The sequence below is a fragment of the Euprymna scolopes genome, chromosome 2, assembly GCF_053919585.1.
Source record: "Euprymna scolopes isolate OS-2025 chromosome 2, ASM5391958v1, whole genome shotgun sequence".
Lineage (NCBI taxonomy): Eukaryota > Metazoa > Mollusca > Cephalopoda > Sepiida > Sepiolidae > Euprymna > Euprymna scolopes.
This window is the reverse complement of record NC_136483.1, coordinates 23,426,587-23,446,771: the sequence shown is the minus strand read 5'-3', so window position 1 is coordinate 23,446,771 and position 20,185 is coordinate 23,426,587. Positions and strand designations below refer to the sequence as shown.

The 20,185-nt window shown below is 33.2% G+C and overlaps 1 protein-coding gene across 1 annotated transcript in view; it reads right to left on the bottom strand.

Moving 5' to 3' along the window:
* The window catches only part of LOC145303335 (forkhead box protein J3-like), a 761,811-nt gene that overhangs the window by 16,102 nt on the left and 725,524 nt on the right, over window positions 1–20,185 (bottom strand). The gene's annotated exons all lie outside the window — the stretch shown is intronic.

Sequence of the window (20,185 nt, the reverse complement as noted above, 5' to 3'; positions counted from 1 at the left end):
CTAAACATTTGAAATTTTACATAAATTCAGGCATGCAGCAAGCTTTTTAATCAGTTTTTGGGCGAAAATTTGGCTGCCAAGAGGTCAAAGTTGAAAGGATTGATCTTTTTGCAGACTCTACCAAACTCCTCCGCCAATTTTGGGCATAAGATCTTGAAATTTTAGATTAATTTTAATATATACACACACACGCACACACACACACACACACACTCATGGCCAAATTGATTACTGAAATGCTCATATCTTTGGCTCCATGGGGCGAAACTACATGAAAATGTGCAGGCTTTTGAAGATTATAATACTAGCTGTTATTTCAGATCATTTGAGACTGTAGTCTCTGCTCCATCAAAGCCAATGGTTTTGGGAAATATATATATATATGAATAACAGTATAGTTAGAATCCTAGATCCAAATATTTATTTTTCATGCAAAATCAGATCCTTCAGTATGTTTAAATTCGATACATTTTTTTACAGATCCATTTCATTATGCAGAAACAAACAGTTATTAACATGTCAATACTGTCTCTCATTGTGTATATACTCTTCAAAAAATTAGAAATTCTTTGTTTAGATTTAAAAAAATGCATAATATTAATATTATAATGCTGCAAGAAGAAAAAGTTCGTAGAAAACTCTACATCGTGTGTTTGTTCCGACAGCCATTTTTGTTCGTGAACATTTTCTTTTGGTCTACAGATTTGAAATTTGATATATAGGGAATTTTGATATGTAGAATAATTTCTGTTTGGTTTTTAACAAGTATAATAACTGCTAAGGTGTTAAAATGAAAAAAAAAACATAGTTTATCTTGGTAGGAGTAAGTTGATAAACCTGTTATTCCTGCTTATGCACAAATACACATTCATAGCTTAAAGAGACTTAATTTTTATTATGTTATCTATTTGTTGATAGCTCAAACGGTAGCGACTAAAGCTGGAGCACTAAATGTTTTGGTTTCAATTCTAACTGATGGCACCTAATCATTTTTTTGTTTTTAACGTTTGAAATAATTACTGTATATTGAGTACAAATTGGCTCTGTAATAATAAATACCAAATCTGCATGAAGTAAAATATCATATTAAAGCATATTTCACGACCAGATTACACTGGGAAGCTAGTTATATATATATATATATATATATATATATATATATATATATATATATATATATACACTATATATATATAGTTCTGCCCGGCTTTACTCATGCCCTATGTAATGTTCATAACTTCATGTGCATATATATATATATATATATATATATATATATATATATATATAATTAAAAGTTTGACTCATGTCCAGGTAACCTACATCTAAAATTTCAAGTGTTTGGATCCAAAATTGGTGGAGGAGTTTGGTAGAGTCTGCAAAGGTCAACTCTTTCAACTTTTCCGTCTTGGAAGCCTAATTTTCGCAAAACCCTGGTTAAGAAGCTAACTCTATGTCTGAATACACTTTTTGTAATATTTCAAATGTTTAGATTTCTCTGAGTAATTTCGCAGAGACCGCAGAGGTCATTTTTTTTTAATTTGACCTCTTAACATTTATTTATTGGGGCTCAAGTCAAATTAAAAAGTTTAATCTGTGTCTGACTAACCTATATTTACAATTACAAGTGTTTAGACCCAAAATTAGTGGAGGAGTTTGGTAGAGTTTTCAAAGGTCAAATTGTTAGACTTTGACCCCTTGACAGCCAAATTTCTGGTCGAAAACTGATTAAAAAGATTTTCCCAAATCTCAATACTCCTTATGTCAAATTTCGAGTCTCTAGACCGAAAATTGACAGAGTAGTTTGATTGGAAAATGTACACACACAGACACAATTTCACTTCTATCTATATATCTATAAAAGTGAACGTCTGCGTGTGTGTGTGTGTGTGTGTGTACATTTTCCTACGCAATAACTCTCTCAATTTTTAGTCTACAGACTCGAAATTTGATATACAGGGTATTGAGATTTGGGAAAATTTATGTGATCGGTTTTCAACCAGAAATTTGTCTGTTAAGGGGTCAAAGGTCAACGACTTCACTTTTGAGAACTCTACCAAACTCCTCCGACAGTTTGGGGGCTAAATACTTGAAATTTTAGATATAGGTTCCTTGGACATGGATCTAACTTAACTCAATTTGAGCCCAAAACAATACATGTTAAAAGGTAATAATAGGGGTCAAAGTTAAAAAATTGACTATTTTTTTTTTGCTCAGCATACACCTCTAAACACCCGGGCAACGCCGGGCACCCATGCTAGTATATCTATAAAAATGAACGTGTGTGTACATTTCCCTACACAATAACTCTGTCAATTTTAAGTCTACAGACTCGAAATTTGATATACAGGGTACTGAGATTTGGAAAAAATCTTTGTAATCTGTGTTTGGCCAGAAATTTGGCTGTTAAGGGGTCAAAGTTCAACGATTTGACCTTTGAGAACTCTACCAAACTCCTCCGACAATTTTGGGTCCAAGTACTTGAAATTTTAGATATAGGTTCCTTGGACATGGATCTAACTTAATAACTTGATTTGAGTCCAAAACAATAAATGTTAAGGGGCCATAATAGGGGTCAAAGTTAAAAAAAAAATTGATTGCAGTGACTTAGTTCACAATACATTGTAGTCTACATTGCACTGTAGAGAACCTGCTTATGATTTTATAAAATTATTTTTATATATAATGGTTTGAATTAAAGTTTAAAATGCAAAAGTCAAGTGTCATGGTTCAATTGTGCTTTAAACAGAAATGTTCATTTCAAACGTGCCCCTGTCATATCAAAGATCCTACTGTTAATTTTATATGTCTAGACTTTTGGTTTGTGTTGTAATAAAACTTCTCAAATGCACTTGTGGTGTTAGGCTGTGTAAGGTGTTAACTTTTGTCAAAATCACCTGTTCCTTCTTTTATCCGATTATTTTGATTATCGAAACTTATCAAAGACATTTCAATACAAAACTGTCTAAGAACACTGCCAGGCACATAAAGTATCTTCGTGTGAAATTTCATAAAATCGGCCCAGTCGTTTTCGAGTCTATAGGGAACGAACTCTCACACATCCAAAGTTCCTTTTATATAATAGTAGATAGATATAGATTTGCACGAGTTTGTCTTTATGGATTTTTCTCTCTCGTCTCCTTTATCAATATACTCGCTGGACGCCCAGTGTTGCCGGGTCGTAAAATATGCTAAATATTTTAATTCGTGCAGATTTCGTATTTATTATTACACAATTCTCTGTCGGCTATTATAATATCTTGTACTTAATATTTAGTAGCGATTTCGAAAGAAAGAATAGGACTAATATGTTATTAGCTAAAATCGAAACAAAACTATTTAGCGCTCCAGCCTTAGTTGTTATCATTAGAGCTATCATCAGACGTATAAGAAATAGTAAAAAGTGAACCGAATTTTTTGTACGTGGGCATCACCACTTATCAAGACCCAGATGCCACTAAAGGATAAGGGTTAAAGAGTGTACAGTAGTCAATTGGACAATATAGTAATCATTAGTTATGGAAATTCTGTAATTTTCTTAACTTAAGTGGAACGGCTCATCAAGAACTTGTTTACGCTGGACTTGAAGACAACCATATTGTAGTCAACTGGAAAGCAGGAAAACGGAAGACAATTCCACAGGCGTGCAGTTCTAAGAAAGAAACTTTGTTCATGGAATCTACGTTTAGGTTTAGGCACAGATACAGAGTGGGGGGAATTATTGATAGTGTTTTCAGCTAGACGAGTGTTTCTTGTGAAAGTTTGGCGAGGGGGGACATAGATTGGAGCTCAGTCGAGCACTTGCCATGAAAATAACGATAAAGCAAAGACAAACTCGCAACATCTCTTCTGTGAGAAAGAGGTTTCAGGAAAAAGAAAAGGACATCTCCTTCGAGGCAACGAAGTCTATATTGAACTCTATCAAGACAGGATGAGTGCTTTCTAGCAACTCCTGCCCAGGTGTGGCAACAGTACTCCGTACCTGGCTCTTATATAGATAGAGAATTGCATCAGCAGTGAGATATCTACTGGATCGATAGACTTAAACGGATAAATGCATATCTGCGTATGCGTATAAGAGCACTTTAAGTTGATTTATGCCTTCGAAGTTCTAATTTGATTTTCAATTTTGACTCCTTAACAGCTATTTTGCATGATAAAAGTATTGATAAAGTATTTGCTCTGCCTCACGCCGCTTTGTAGCCTTGCCTCTCGGAGGAAATACACTTTGAAAAAAAGATGGAAGTAAACACACAGTTTTATAAATTAGATAATATTCTACATAAAAAAAGTCATTATCTTGCGTAGAGTGCATGTACCTACTTTCAATTCATGGAGTGACTCTAGTAATTATGCCTCTCAGTTTCGTTCACGTTTTCAACAATCTTAAGAAATTTACCACTCGTATATTCTTTTTCAAAAAAATAAATTTACCACTCGTATATTCTTTTTCAAAAAAATAAATTTACCACTCGTATATTCTTTTTCAAAAAAATAAATTTACCACTCGTATATTCTTTTTCAAAAAAATAAATTTACCACTCGTATATTCTTTTTCAAAAAAATAAATTTACCACTCGTATATTCTTTTTCAACGGCAAAAACACAACAATGTCGCATTTACATTCCTTCCCTCACGCTTTTAACAAACCAAAACAAAAGTTTAAAAAAGCCTCTAAATATTACAAGTTTTCAACGCTGAATTTCATACTGCAATCAATAATAATATTCCACCTGTTTGGTTTATTCGATCTTATTTTTTCTATTTTATCATTTCGCCAAAATTGCTGCCATTATCAAAGTAATATGAGACTTCATTATCAATAATACCTTTTAATTTTTGTAAATCATATTGCCTCCGGCTTTCCATCTTGGGGAAAAAAATCGAGGGGAGAGGAAGTTGAGAACACCTGCTATTGATTTTTTTTTTCTTTCAGCACATTTTCTCTTTTCAAGGCTAGAGAAATATTTTTGCTTACACATTTATATAAAATCTACGTTAATAAATTTGTGTGACCACTTCTGTTTGTTTTTCTCGTCTCCACGTGACTGGCTCATTAATATATTGTTTTTTAATTTACTGTTCGCTGGTCACACATGATATTGCTTAGCGTTTTTGCTTTCAATTTGCTTTTTTTTTTTTTTTAAACTCTGTCTTAAAAAATATTTTTTCTTCTAAATAAATAGAAGTAATTCTGTATTGATGAACACTTGTCCATAACCGGGTGTCATTACTGCCTGATGATCCGATTGTGGGTGATGATTTTAAGTTAAATTTACTTGAGAACTTGATAACGCTAAATTCTAAAATAATTTATTCTTATTTTAATTTTTTTTTAATATAATAGTCCATAAGTGGATCATCATTACTGCCTTATGATCCGGAAGTGCATGATCATTTTAAATTACATTAATTTTCGAAATTGATCTAAATTCTAAATATTTTTGTACTTTTAAGTTTGCATTTAATCTACTTTAAAAAAGTAGAATCTCAATTGGGAGGAGGAACTATAGTGCTTCAAATTTACTGCTGTAAGAGTATTTCTAAGTGAAATTGATCTAAATTGTAAATATTTTTGTGCTTTTAAGTTTAGATTTAATCTACTTAAAAAGGTAGAATCTCAATTGGGAAGGGGACTACTTAGTCTATATGGCTTCAAATTTACTGAAGTAAGAGTATTTGTAAATTAAATATTTTTATCATTCGAATAGTTGAAAATATTGTGCAAAACACAGCTCTGGTGTTGAATAATAATTGTTAGCTATATTAAATATAACGGAAAGTGTAAAACAAATACAAATGTAATTTCTATTAAAAGAAATAAACAACACTGGGAGAAACGTACTAATTTATAAGTATATTTTCTGAATAAAGTAATTTGTCTTAGCAGTATTCAAGTAAAAAAATGCATTTGTACAGATACGGACACCGATATTTCTATGAAAACTGACCTGATTTCTACAGTGATGGTATGTTTACTAATGAGAACCGTTTTAATCTTATTTATTGTTTTCAATTTTTTTCCTTTGCTAGTGCGAACTGGTGCTTGTTACCATTACATTGAATATGCATCTTTCCTCATTCATTAAACAAAAATATTTAACAATTAATACTATAATGTTATATATATATATATATATATATATATATATATATATATATTATTTAACTGGAATTCATTATTGAGATGAGTATTATTTATTAATTTATTTATTTGCGGACTTTTATCCTCATCTTTTTTAGTTGTTGTTTCACGATGTTTCGGCCAACTATTCCTCTGGCCTTCGTCAGGTGGTAACTGCGATGGGATAGGAACTCTGAATCACGTAACTGCATGGGCCCGTGGTGCAGTGAATAGAGACGTTGAATCTCTATAGTTCCAGGTGAGCATTGTGTGAAGATAGCGGTTTCAATCCTACCCAAAGCCGACCAGAGGTTTACTTTTCCAAACGTGGGGAGACGACGAAACAACTATGGAAGACAGTAATTGCTGAGAATGCAGTAAATAAATTAATATAATGTTCTATTAATGTTGAGATTAAGACAAAGAATTGTAGAGAACTGTTTGTTATGTGTATTATAATAACGGCATAAGTAAAACGTTTGTGGATATTTGTGTATTATTAGTTATCTAGAAAAGTAAATTTGCAATGGCGTAGTGATGAATGCGGAAGTAACTAACAGTGTAATATGAAAAAAAATGTGAATGTAATAAGATTTCTTCCAGATTTATTTTACAGTTGTCTGAGAAGATTACTCTGTGTGGACGGGAGAGGGAGGTAGTCGCTCTTATTCCTGTGCTGAAATTACTAAACAAAAGAGAATTTGTGAATACAAACAAAACTGTTTTATTTCTAGAAGCATGTATTAATAAATAGGTAAAGTGCATTCGAAACAGAATCCTATTTTGTTTAGAGCTATACCGATCATTGGAATAGGGGAAATCTCTTTTCTACTTTATATATAAGATTAGGTATATTTTCAATTTCATTTTCACTTTCCCCCCCGGCGTTATATGTAATTTAAGGACATAATATCCATTAGGCAATCTTCGTAGTATGTGTAATATATGTTTCGGTTTGATTTCCTTATAAATCCAACATGTAGCCAAGAATGTTTTTATAAAAAATAAAAAATATAGGGCTCTGTTTGTCATTGAACACTTTTAGATAAACACTTGATTTTCATTGGATTTATATCTAGGAAACTGCAGCAATACAATCTCATATATATACTAGCAGATGTACCATGCGTTGCTGGGTATTAAACGTAACGTTAAATTCCTTTAAAAAATGAAGGAAAATATGAAAAGAAACTGAGGCATATACTTGCAAGTATTATGCATTTTCTAAAAAGTTCACTTCTTGTAAATAAAAAAAAGTACTCGGGTTGAGATCGAAATCAAAATCTAAAAACAGTGAGTCAAGTATAATAACCATTAGGCCAGCTTGCCACGTTCTTTTAAAAGTGTTTTAAAACTTACTTATTCTTAACATAAGGAAGCTGACATGTGAACGATTTAATCATGCGCAATTGTGAAACAGATAAAAATCTGATGATGCTCCCCACAAGTGACAATTTTTCAATTTGAACCCCTTAGCAGCCCTTTTTTCACATGAAAACCGATTAAAAAGTTTTCCACGTGTTTGAATACCCTATATACCAAATTTCAAGTCTGTAGATCAAAAATTCGTTGAGTACATAGGTTGAGAGTTGTCCTCACACACATACACATGCACACATTCTCACTTACATATATATAATTTTTTTTCCTTATAATAGAGCACTCTGCTGGAATTCTTTTTCCCATAAGAGAGAATGAATGAAGGCAGTAGTCAAATAGAAAAATCCAAACAGTAAAATGAAATACAAGTTATCTCCCTTGATTGGATTTTAAACTCAAGATCATATTATTTGTCTCACACTTATATTTTATACTAGCATTTCAGCCCGGCGTTGCCCGGGTGTTTGGATGTGTATGTTGAGCATAAAAAAGCGGTCAAATTTTTAATTTGGCCCCTATTATGACCCCCTTAACATTTATTGTTTTGGGCTCAAATCAAGTTATTAAGTTAGATCCATGTCCAAGGAACCGATATCTAAAATTTCAAGTGTTTAGACCCAAAATTTTCGGAGGAGTTCTCAAAGGTGAAATCGTTGAACTTTGACCCCTTAACAGCCAAATTTCTGGCCGAACACAGATTACAAAGATTTTCCTAAATCTCAGTACCCTGTATATCAAATTTCGAGTCTGTAGACAAAGTTATTGCGTAGGGAAATGTACAAACACAGACACGTTCACTTTTATAGTTTAAACAAAAATATATGCGTATATATAAATATATATGTAAACAATTTTGTGTTTACTGTGAACTTTTTACGCAAATATTATGCAAGTATAAATCATGTAGAATATCTGCATTAATATAATTACACGTGATAGTTAACTAAAGATGATCATTCCATAAGAAAACCGAAAAAAAAAAAAAACTAATAGGAAATTAATTAAAATGAATGTTTAAAAGAATATGCAAATTAGCTAGATCTTTTGCTAATGAATGCAATTCCACAAGCCATAGATAACAAAATTGTATTTTCTTTTTAAATAAATAGAAAAGAGGCTTGCCTTTTTTCTGCTGTTTCTGGCCTTCAGGCCCCCCACCCTCGACACAAATGAATTATTGTACCATTTTTATTGTTATCTTGTTTTGTTTTTACACGTCAATAAGAAATGTTTTTAAAAAATTGGGAGTTAAGTAGGATGTCCCCCCAGTATGAAAGGGTGAATGTGGTATTATGGTGAAAGATACTAGCTGGGAGAAACTTTTGATTTTATTTAGTTCGGAAGTGACAAGGATGACCAACGACACCCACAATCCCCCCTTTTGAGTTGGCCATGTGCCTAAGTTTTTTGTTCATTTTCAATGTATTTTTAACATGAATAAAGGATTTAATATCTCAAAGTGTAGTATCTGTTCTGCAGATGCTGCACTTAAGATAATTTGTACCAGTCAATGGAGGGAAACCCCTCTATACTGGGACAAGTATTATTTTTGGTAACCTGAGTGCCCTCTTTTTGCCTACTTTTAGGGGAGCTGGTTTTTACCCCACATTAAAAACGGCCTTGTGCCTAATTTGCTTTGGTGGGGAAGCAAATAAATACATTAAATAAATAGAAAAGAGGATTTTTAATATGAATATCAATACACACAAAAGAAAACCGAATTTATAGGAGTATATAGATTGTCGCAGAATTTAAAAATATTTTAGTTCTTTATTTTAATTTGAAAAAGAAAAAAAAATGTTCAAACATTTTTAAAAATAGCAATGAACAGTTATTAATTATGGGAGGGCATCATTTCAGTTTGCACTTAACTGACCTTTTATTGTTTTTTTTATCTTCTTATTGTTTAAAAGAACTGAGATAACTCTTGGCGATGATATTATATGCTTAAATGTTTTGTCATCGCAGAAGAAATCGCATTCTTCTTATCATGCGATCATTTCTAAACATCCGAGATTATTTGATTTTCTTCTTTCCTGCTTCAGAAAAGTTTATACGATACAAGATATTACGAGATAGGAAAGTTTGCTCTTTTTACGTTTTAATTCAAATAAATTCAATCTTATCTACGGAGAATAACGTGACTCTTAATATTATGTTTATGACCACCTCTCACTTCTATGTGGCGTGTACATTTCCTAGTTGGTTTTTTTTTTTGTGTTTTTTTTTTTTTTTTCGTAAAGAATTTAATATTTTGTTAATAGTTAAATGAAAAAACAGAAGATATAAAAACAATAAGTAATTTCTGGCTTAAAGACCCCTGTAACGTTGTAGTTACAAACAAAGGAAATAAATAAAAATCCGGGTCAGCATCTTTTCATAGTTTTTATTACCGTTAGTCTCCCGTTTCGATACGACTTAAAAAGTTTTCCGCTGCCATATGTCCATCTAGCCTGACCCGCGTTTCTCTTTCTTCCTGGGCACACATCTCGTCTTCGACCTTACACGTCTATTTTCTTAGATGCCGACTTTTTTTTTCTCTTTCTTCCGATCACGTGGTGCACTTTTTCTTTTATATTTTTCTTCTCGCGCACACTTCCTAATTTGCCTATGTGTTTTTTAGCTACTACTGCTAATCTTTTCGTAAGTCAGCCATCCTTCGCTGCTGCTGCTATTTTTCCACACATTCATGTGCACCATGTTACACCTGAGCAAATCCTCAGATGTTAAACGATGCATTAAAAATGATTTACATTCAATACTTTTCTAACTAGAGATTCAACTATTACCTCAACAAAATTAGTTTTAAAATAATTTGGCTCAATAAGTAAATATAACTTAGAAAAATAAAAATTCTGATTATCCTTCATTTAGTACAACTGCCAATACATATGCATTAAATGAAAGGGGCATAATTCGTTTAAACTCTATGTAATAGTAATATTAATACAATTTTCTTTGTAAACAAAAAGCAGATGACAACTGATTTTTTCCAAGTGGATTTAATTGCAAATGTTTTAGTTTAGAAATTATTACTATAAAACGAAAAGATCATTTAAAATTCTTATATTTGAATCGTTCAGAAATGTAATTTTAATGAAGAAAGCAACCATGGAATTCACAGGGAATTCCATTAGTAGATTGTGCAATGAAGCTAACCCCAGATTCGAAAAATGAGATATTTATTGATGTATGGACATGAGAAAAATCATCATCTATTTTTAATATATTGCCAGAAGCGTTGGTCATTTTAGAAAGGCCACTTAAAGGTATTGTTTAAGCTTTTTTCTAACTTTTTAATCATTTTTTTCTTTGTTTACTGTATCAACTACTTGAATTCTGTGTATCAAGTGATAAAAATAACCTCAAACTTCATCTGGTACTGATACCCTACTTTGGTAGCTTTGTGAAGTCATTCCTTAGTTGCTATTGTTTTCAGGTTCAGTCTAATCGGAACTAGTAGTTTCTGTCAGGATCTCGTCTGTGGGTTAATTTTAAAGTTATTATAAAATATATTCTTATAAAAAAACTGAACCTATTTCAAGATATTAAGATAATCCTTTACCAAAATGATTGAATAACCGTAAAAGAATTAATATGCTGTAAAACAAAACACTGAAACAATAATCAAAAATTTACAGTTGTTGCGTATGTTTTGTAGTCATTAATGATTACATACGAGATTTTGCGTTTTGGAGTGACCCCCGCTTCTTTGTCTACTAATGTCTAAAATCTTGGAACATCCGTTTATAAGTCCACATAAACGTAGTCTTTTATATAAAACAAGAACTGAGTGCTAGTATCTTTAATTTTTGGTAAATGCCATGGAGAACTCTGAGAATTTGATACTACACATCCACTGAACCATGAAAATTTCATTTTTCTCGGTTACAATTTGTTTCTAATTCTATGGGCACAACATTAAGATACAACCATGCAAATTAAACACCGCCATTACCTCCTCTGGTTTCAAGGGATGTTTATTGCTTCCAGTCAAGATTGGTATAAGTTCTCAAAATTATTTCCTTGCTAGATGTGCATCTGACAATGTCGCACAATGATAAAGAACCCATTTTGGGGAGCTTTTACACTCCCACATTAAAAATCTATTCCCATCTTCTCAATGAGAGACACGTAAAATCAAGTTGATGCTGTTTTTGTCCAAGTATTAGTGGGCCAGGTGTTTATGCAATCAGGATTCACAAATGCAAAACCTACTTGGCCGACACTAGGATTAGTAAAACATTGTCAACATTTTGGTTTCTTTGTTTTTAATATGTATCAATCTCCCTTTTTCTCTCTCGTTCTTTTTTTTTTTTTTTTTTTTTGTCATGTGGAAAGATTTTTAATTAAGTTAGTATCGAGAAATCGCTGAAGTTGGATTGCTAGTTGGTCCTCAGCAGTGTAAATTGGGGCCCCGAAGGCAACGGATTGCATGCCTCAACTCTTAAGTTCTTAAGCTCTATCTTAAATGTTAAAATAAAACAATTCTATTATATATATATATATATATATATATATATATATATATATATATATATATAAGATGCATTGTTCACTTATTTCATATATTCAATTGCAGGACTGGAAACCTCAGCCAAGATTATTAATTCTCAGGAGAGAATTAATGACTCCTAGAACTTGATACAAGATCAAACATAGCCGACAATATACAGGGTGTTCCAAAAGTCTTGGGCACATTTCAAGTCCACATAACTGCTTAATTGTGAATGGTAGTAAGATGAAAGTGGTGCCATTTTAAAGCTAAATGCATTAAGTTTTTTCTCAGGCTATACCAAAATATACCAGATATACCAGATGTGTTTTTTAGTTCTAGAGATATTCAATGTCAAAATGTGCCCAAGACTTTTGGAACACCCTGTATAAACCCCTTCATCTAAATGAGATGTACCCATCGTTTCTCATGACGTATCTTTAGAAACATCCTCCCACATTACTCTTCCCAACAGGTAATAGAATAGTCGCAGAATGGTTCCCTCCATTGGCTCCTCTTGTGCTAACAAATTAGAAAATTTTTTAAACTATCAACAATGCAAACAAATTCATGAGGGGTGAGAATCCAAAATCTAAACCACATTTTTTTTACCCATTTTCAGCTTAAACAAGGTACATTGCCACTTTGAACGTAAGGGTCTATTATTTGGAATCGCATCTAACAAGTAGGGAGTTGAGCAGCAAATTGTCTGTTGACATTACATTTAAACTTCTGCAGGTTAGTACAATCAGGGAAGCAGGAAACAGGAAGGAAATTCCAAAGTCTAGCAGTCAGAATGAAGAAACTATTAGAATAGAAGGCTATTGGCATCTTGGGACCTTAAGAGTTAAGGGATGGGATTTTGCTGCTTGTCAGATTAGTCGGGCGTATGTAGTCTTGGGTGCACAAATGCTATGAGTTCATCAGAGCACATTCTATCAAAGTATTTGTAAAACAGACACAGGGATTCATTATTGTGGCGACGAAACCAAGGTTGGAGCTTGATCAAAAGTGTGGGACCTATTGGCCTTTATAATACAGAGAAATGAACAAATTGGCGAAATGGATGAATCATATCAGGAAAAACATAAGAGCATTTGGATTTTTATCTTTCTTCAAGCAAAGTCCTCTGACCGTTGCTGCAGGCCTGTCAGACTAAGCGATAAAAACTTTGTTTTATAAACATATTATTATAAAGGTTCAAATAAGGACCATTTCTTTATTTTTATTTTATTTATTAATTTCAATAACCCGCTTTTTAGTCTGGCAAGCCCATGGCAACTGTCAGGGGATTTTGTCTGAACAAAGCCTGATTTTTTAAAAAATTATTTTTTTTTGGTGCACAATCATTTATATCAATGAGAAACAGTCCACCGATGACGTCCTGCGAGCACAAATTTGGAATAGAGGCGTCAGCAATCATCAGAGAATTTTGCTTGAAGAAAGCCTTACTAATCTACATCATATTCTGTCTGTGGTCCATTCTACTTTTTCTCAGAAACTACTGGGCCAATCTGGCTGAAATTTATTATAGACCTTTGTTTTAAGATGCAGGGAACTAAATATTATGGTAACCTTTCAATGCATGACCAGTGATTAATAAGGATTAATATATGTGAGGTGTTTGAAAAGTAATGCTTTCTATTTTTTATTCCGCCGAAATGAATCGGAGCAAGATTGCAAATTACTTTCTTATGATGATTGAACTTATGCATTCATGACTGGAAAGTTTCATCTCTCTATTGCAGATATTGACGGTGTGAGACTAAGAAAGCAACTATATCATGGGCTTGCATCACAAGCAAAGATACGTCATTGAATTCCTGGCAAAAGTGCATTGAGAATGGTGTTGACTATGTAGAAAAAATAAATTTTGGAGCACAAAAGGTCGCTCGTTTTTATGTAGCTCTTCAATGTTTAGAGTTAAAATAAGAGGCTTCCCATTTAATACGACCTTCATTTTTTTTTTTTTTTTTTTTTTACAAGGTGGTCACCACTTATCAAGGCCCGGAAACCACTCAGGGATAAGGGTTATTGCATGTACACTACGTTAGTGTGGAGATTTAATAAAGTGTCTACTAAATACAAAATTGAGCAGAAATTTAATATTTAACTAACATTTTTGCTTAAAGTGCTCATTCTAAGTTCTATAACTTTCTAGGGTTTATAACATTTTCCCATTTTTCATTGGGCTAAAAAAATTAAGTAAACTATTGCATATATATATATATAGGAAGATAGGAGAATCAAATTACAAATAAAACCTACAGAATAGTTATTTATCTCTAATATTATATAAAAGTCATTTTGTGCGTGAGTTCCTTTCTTCTTCATAGGTTCTGAAACGGCTGAACTTATCTTTTTCAAATTTTACTAATTTATCTGTCTGGCAGAGTTCTTAGATCTGATCTTAAAATTAGTTTTTCTCTCTTATAGATAAAAACGACTATTTTTTACAGGGGAATATTTTACGTTACACCGGCTAGAGAGAATAAAATTTCAGCAAATCATTTATTCTTAAAAATTATTATATGGCTTAGTGGTAGAGCATTCGACTACAGATCGAATGATCCCCTGTTCAAGTCTGGGTATACCTCACCATTTTATTTTAATTTTTTCTTATTAATGAGTTCAGTTTATGATAAAAGAAAAGGTACCATTTAAAATCGCCACAAATCATTTCTTCATTTGCATATTTTAAAACTAAACATTAATTAGGAGTGACTTTTCCAAGGCATTCATCGTCAAACCCAAATATCAGCTGACGTGATATTGTAAACAAACACCAACAGAATATGATGAATAACATTATCATCATTATTCATACAATTTTTTTTAATTATTATTTTATGCTAATTCACGAAAATTATTCCTCATAATATATAATATTCACTCGAGGATTGATTCTATAATAATACATACGCAATCTGCATAAGTTAAAATATCATGTTTAAGTGTATTGTACAACGCTGGTTTGAAAGCTAATTAGAAACTATTTGCAAAATAAGGAAAAAACCTTTTGCATTTATTCATTTAGATGCAGATATTTTTTGAGAGATTTATCTCTCAATTAGGCAAATCACGTTGGAACACTGCTTGGAAAACTGCTTCTGTGGTACCAATATTCAAGAATTCTGACGAAAGAACTGACCCATCAAATTACCGCCTCATTAGCCTCCTCCCACTTTTCGCCAAAATATTTGAGACCTTAATTAACCATGCTCTAATCCGGCACCTTACAGATGCTAAACTTCTGAAAGACAAACAATATGGATTTAGACATGCCCGTTCCACAGCTGACATCCTCACTGTAATCTCTGAACGTATATACCATTCACTGGACAAAGCGGGGGAGGGCAGAGCGGTAGCTCTAGATATATCTAAGGCTTTTCACAGGGTATGGCATGAGGGTCTCCTCAGGAAAATTAAATCATACGGTATCACTAGTAGAATACTTAACATAATTAAATCCTTCTTAGATAAGAGAAAAATCCAGGTTGTCCTCGACGGTTGTACATCTAAACAGTGCGATATAAATGCGGGAGTGCCGCAGGGGTCTATCCTTGGACCTCTATTGTTCCTAATATTTATTAATGACCTCCCCGACAAAACTGCCTCTGAGATGGGTATATATACTGATGACACTACACTCTATAACAGGCATGACAGGAAAACAAATGAACACATATCTACAGAAATGGCAAAAACACTAGAGGATGACCTTCAATCTGTAGTGGAATGGGGACATAAATGGATGGTCACATTCAATGCTGCCAAGACTAAACTGGTTTTCTTCAATAATTACAAGAAACCTTCTCTGCCACCAATAGCAATGGCCAGTGACTCCCTGTCTGAGAGTACATCGTTCAAACTGCTTGGCCTAACGTTCACAGGAAACATGAGTTGAAACAATTATATTGAAAACATTGCCAGGGCCGCTGCGAAAAAAGTAGGCTCTCTCTACCGTGCTAGAAAACTACTGACACCTGAAAGTATCCTGTACCTTTATAAGGCCACCATTCGCCCATGTATGGAGTATTGTTGTCACATTTGGGCTGGTGCACCTGCTACTAGTCTCTTGCTCCTAGACAAGGTTAAAAAAAGAGTCACCAATCTGATAGGCCCTGAACTGGCATCTAAGCTTCAGCCTCTGTCCCATCGACGAAACGTTGCATCCCTCTGCCTGTTCTACAAGTATTTTAATGGTGAATGCTCTGACGAACTGCAGACACTTGTGTCCCCAGGACGTAGACACCCTCGACAAACCCGACAGGCAGCTAAATCCCACCCTCACACGGTAGAGATCCCTAGATGTAAAAGATCTTTCTACTCCAGTAGTTTCTTCCCCAGAACCGCTAGACTCTGGAATTCCATTCCAGGTTCCTGCTTCCCTAACTGTACTGACATGTAGAAGTTCAAGTGCAACGTGAACCGACATCTTGCTGCCCAAATCCCAACATAGTACCCCAGTAGTTGTTTCCCCTGATAGTAGCCCCCTACACCAAAGTGGCAATGCGCCTTGTTTGGGGTGAAAATGCAATAAAAAAAATTTAAAAACCCCAAATCAACTACAGAAATTTATGTATAAATATAAGTATTTTAAATGAAGCTAGCAAAAATATATCCTTAACAAAGTAAATTTATAGAAATGGCGCAGCACGGTTAAGAGGAGCAATTAAATATATTAAATAAAAGCTGAGGAATAAAAGTTATATATGGCATTTCGAAGCTAAATGCTTCTCATCAGAAGAGAAGGGACAACATTATATAAAATGTAGATAAAAGCTGGCTTACGAATATTTAGATTAGAAATGAAGTAAAGACATACTGGAGAAAATATAGAATACAAGAATAAAACATTAAAATATACAAAGAAGGATTAATTATACATGAATAGGAAGGTAAAAAATGAAAAACCAGTAAACAAGTAAAAAAAAGCTTTGAAATGTCATGGTTTAAAGAGGGTTTTCTCTCTTACCATTTTCTTATTGTTCTGATGATATAATAAAGTTTATATATAACTTTTATTCTTCATCTCTTATTTAATATATATATATATATATATATATATATATATATATATATATATATATATATATTTAAAGTGATGGTTGTGTAGTTCCAACGAGAGAAAAAATGTATATTTAAAAGAGTGTAGCCATCAACAATTGTGTTTTTTTTTTAAAGGTTTTCATCATATTTTTATTTTAAAATATTTTTATAACGCGTTTCGAGCTTAGGGTGTGCTCTCTTCAGATATTTTCGTAAAAAGTTTTTCTTTAAAATGGGAGTTTGTAGATATGCCTCCGCTGATATTAAATATGTTTTTCATAGTGGTGCGATGCGTGTGTTCAGTGTTTAGACATTCTGTCTCCAACTGTAAGTTGTTCACTGTGACCGGTCAAAGTTAGTTTCAAAGAGTGTTTTTTAGTCCATATGGTGAAGGTTTTTATGGCTTCTTTAGGGTTCTTTTTAAAGACTTTCTTTCCCCATGTATAGCATACACTCACACACAATCACATACGCATACATATATATTCATGTACATGTACACATGCACACGCACACGTACGCAGGCACACATGTGTGTGTGCGTGGGTGTACACATATGATTGTGTATGCGTGTGTGTATAATTATATATCATCTGTTATCTATGCTACATCTTGTTTGTATGTGTACGTGCACTTATGTTTGGGTGACCGAATCCATGTATGCATATGTGCATGGATTGGAAAGGAAACTTCAACCAATATATGCATAAGGTGGGATGTATGAATATGTATGTGTGTGTGTGTGATTGTGAGTGCATGTGCCCATATATATATATATGGGTGGATGAGTGTATACACATCCGTATGTATGTGTGTGTATGTATATATATATACATATGTATGCACATGTATGAGTGGGTAAATGTGTTCGTGTGAATATGGATATACGCGTATGTGTGAGCCCCTGCATATGTCTGTGTGTGTGCGTGTGTATGTGTATGTGCCTACATAGTATGTGGATGTTTGTGAGTGTATGTGCACATACATATATGTGTGTACATATATGTGTGTATGTGCGTGTATGTGTGTGTATATATATCTTCTACCTATTCTCCATCTTACTTGTGTGTGTGTGGGTGCGTGTACGTATGTCTGAATGATTAAGCGCATATATACATGCGTGTTTTGGTTGGGAAAAAAAGAAAAAGTGTATATATATATATATATATATATATATATAAAATAAAAAATAAAAAAATAAAAATAATTGTTAGCGGTGGATGTATGCGAGTACGTGTGTGGGTGTGTAGGTGGGTATGTATATGTGTATATATGTATGCTCCTACATATATTTCTATGTATGTACGTGTGTGTATGTGTGTGTGCCTGCGTACGTGTGCGTGTGCATGTGTACATGTACATGAATATATATGTATGCGTATGTGATTGTGTGTGAGTGTATGCTATACATGGGGAAAGAAAGTCTTTAAAAAGAACCCTAAAGAAGCCATAAAAACCTTCACCATATGGACTAAAAAACACTCTTTGAAACTAACTTTGACCGGTCACAGTGAACAACTTACAGTTGGAGACAGAATGTCTAAACACTGAACACACGCATCGCACCACTATGAAAAACATATTTAATATCAGCGGAGGCATATCTACAAACTCCCATTTTAAAGAAAAACTTTTTACGAAAATATCTGAAGAGAGCACACCCTAAGCTCGAAACGCGTTATAAAAATATTTTAAAATAAAAATATGATGAAAACCTTTAAAAAAAAAACACAATTGTTGATGGCTACACTCTTTTATATATATATATATATATATATATATATATATATATATATATATATATACCTTCTTTCCTTTTCCATTCCCCTTTTCCCCGTGCATCCTCATACTTTCACTACACCGATGAAGACTGAAGGATCGTTCGAAAATTATGTACTTATGAAAAAAGTTTTTTAATTTTTTTTCATAATATTATTATTTTGTATTCCTGCACGTCACCAATTAAAAACGAATAAAGAAAAGTTATAAGCTTTTATACTTTTCGCATTCTTTTTTATTCATTCATATATATATATATATATATATATATATATGCAAACCAGATTAAAGGTATCCAAGAGTAATAAATGATGAATTTAACAAGGTTATTAAGAGTGCTCATTAAAAGGTTGCTTTCCACAGGGAAAAAATCAGTTCTCGAATTTTGGGACTTTTGAGGACTGTGGAAAGCAACCCTTTATTAAGTCGCCTGACGAGGACTTCTGGTTTTAACCGACTATTTGTTCAAAACATTAGCATGCCCAGTGTCGTACCATGTAAATCTGTTTATATTAATAAGATACATAGCAAATGTTTGTATTAATTAGACTACTGTTCTCACATTAGGTATTATTCTTACACCATTTTAGCCAATGCATCTTCTGACTTTCTTTAGGTGCATTTTGTCGAACTCGGGAATCTACATGGAATTTAAAATGGAACCCTTTATTTAATCCAGGGAGTAGCTCGTTCTTATTCTGTCATCCATGACCTAGTAAAAGTTGTTTCTGTATTCTTTGTATCGCCTCAATTGAGCACTGGACCTTTAACCTCTAAAAGATTAAAACTGATTGTACTTGGCACTTGTATTTTTGCGCAACAGATCTTTAGGATTTTTATTATGTTATTAGTTGCACTGTACTGTGGATTGAACTATCAACCTCCAAATGATTCCGGCAACAGATAAAGTGCTAAGTAATAACCAGTTCTAAGTGTCTCCCATGGCGAGAAGATGTGACACAAGATAATGAAGAGTGGGATTCAAAAACCAGAATCATAGAGGAAGATAACTCTGTCCAGCTAAAAATGTCTGGGCAGTTCTGTCGGCATTTCCCGGCAGAGGCTCCTCAGGCGATTAGCAATAAACTAACCCCATCTGAAAAGGTGAGAAGGCAAAGCCTGGGACGGTGGACCTCCTTGACTTGAACAAGAGCATAAGAAGATACATGAGCGAACAGAGAAAAAGTTATCCCAGCAATGACTTGAACTCTGGTTATTTGATTTTAGGGGGACGGGTCTAAATGGCTGTCTTCTTCGTGTTAACATCCGAGATGAGAAGAGTAGTTCAAATAATACATAATATCAAACCTTATCTCAAAAACTCCGAAACAACAAATTCTGTTGTAAAAATAAA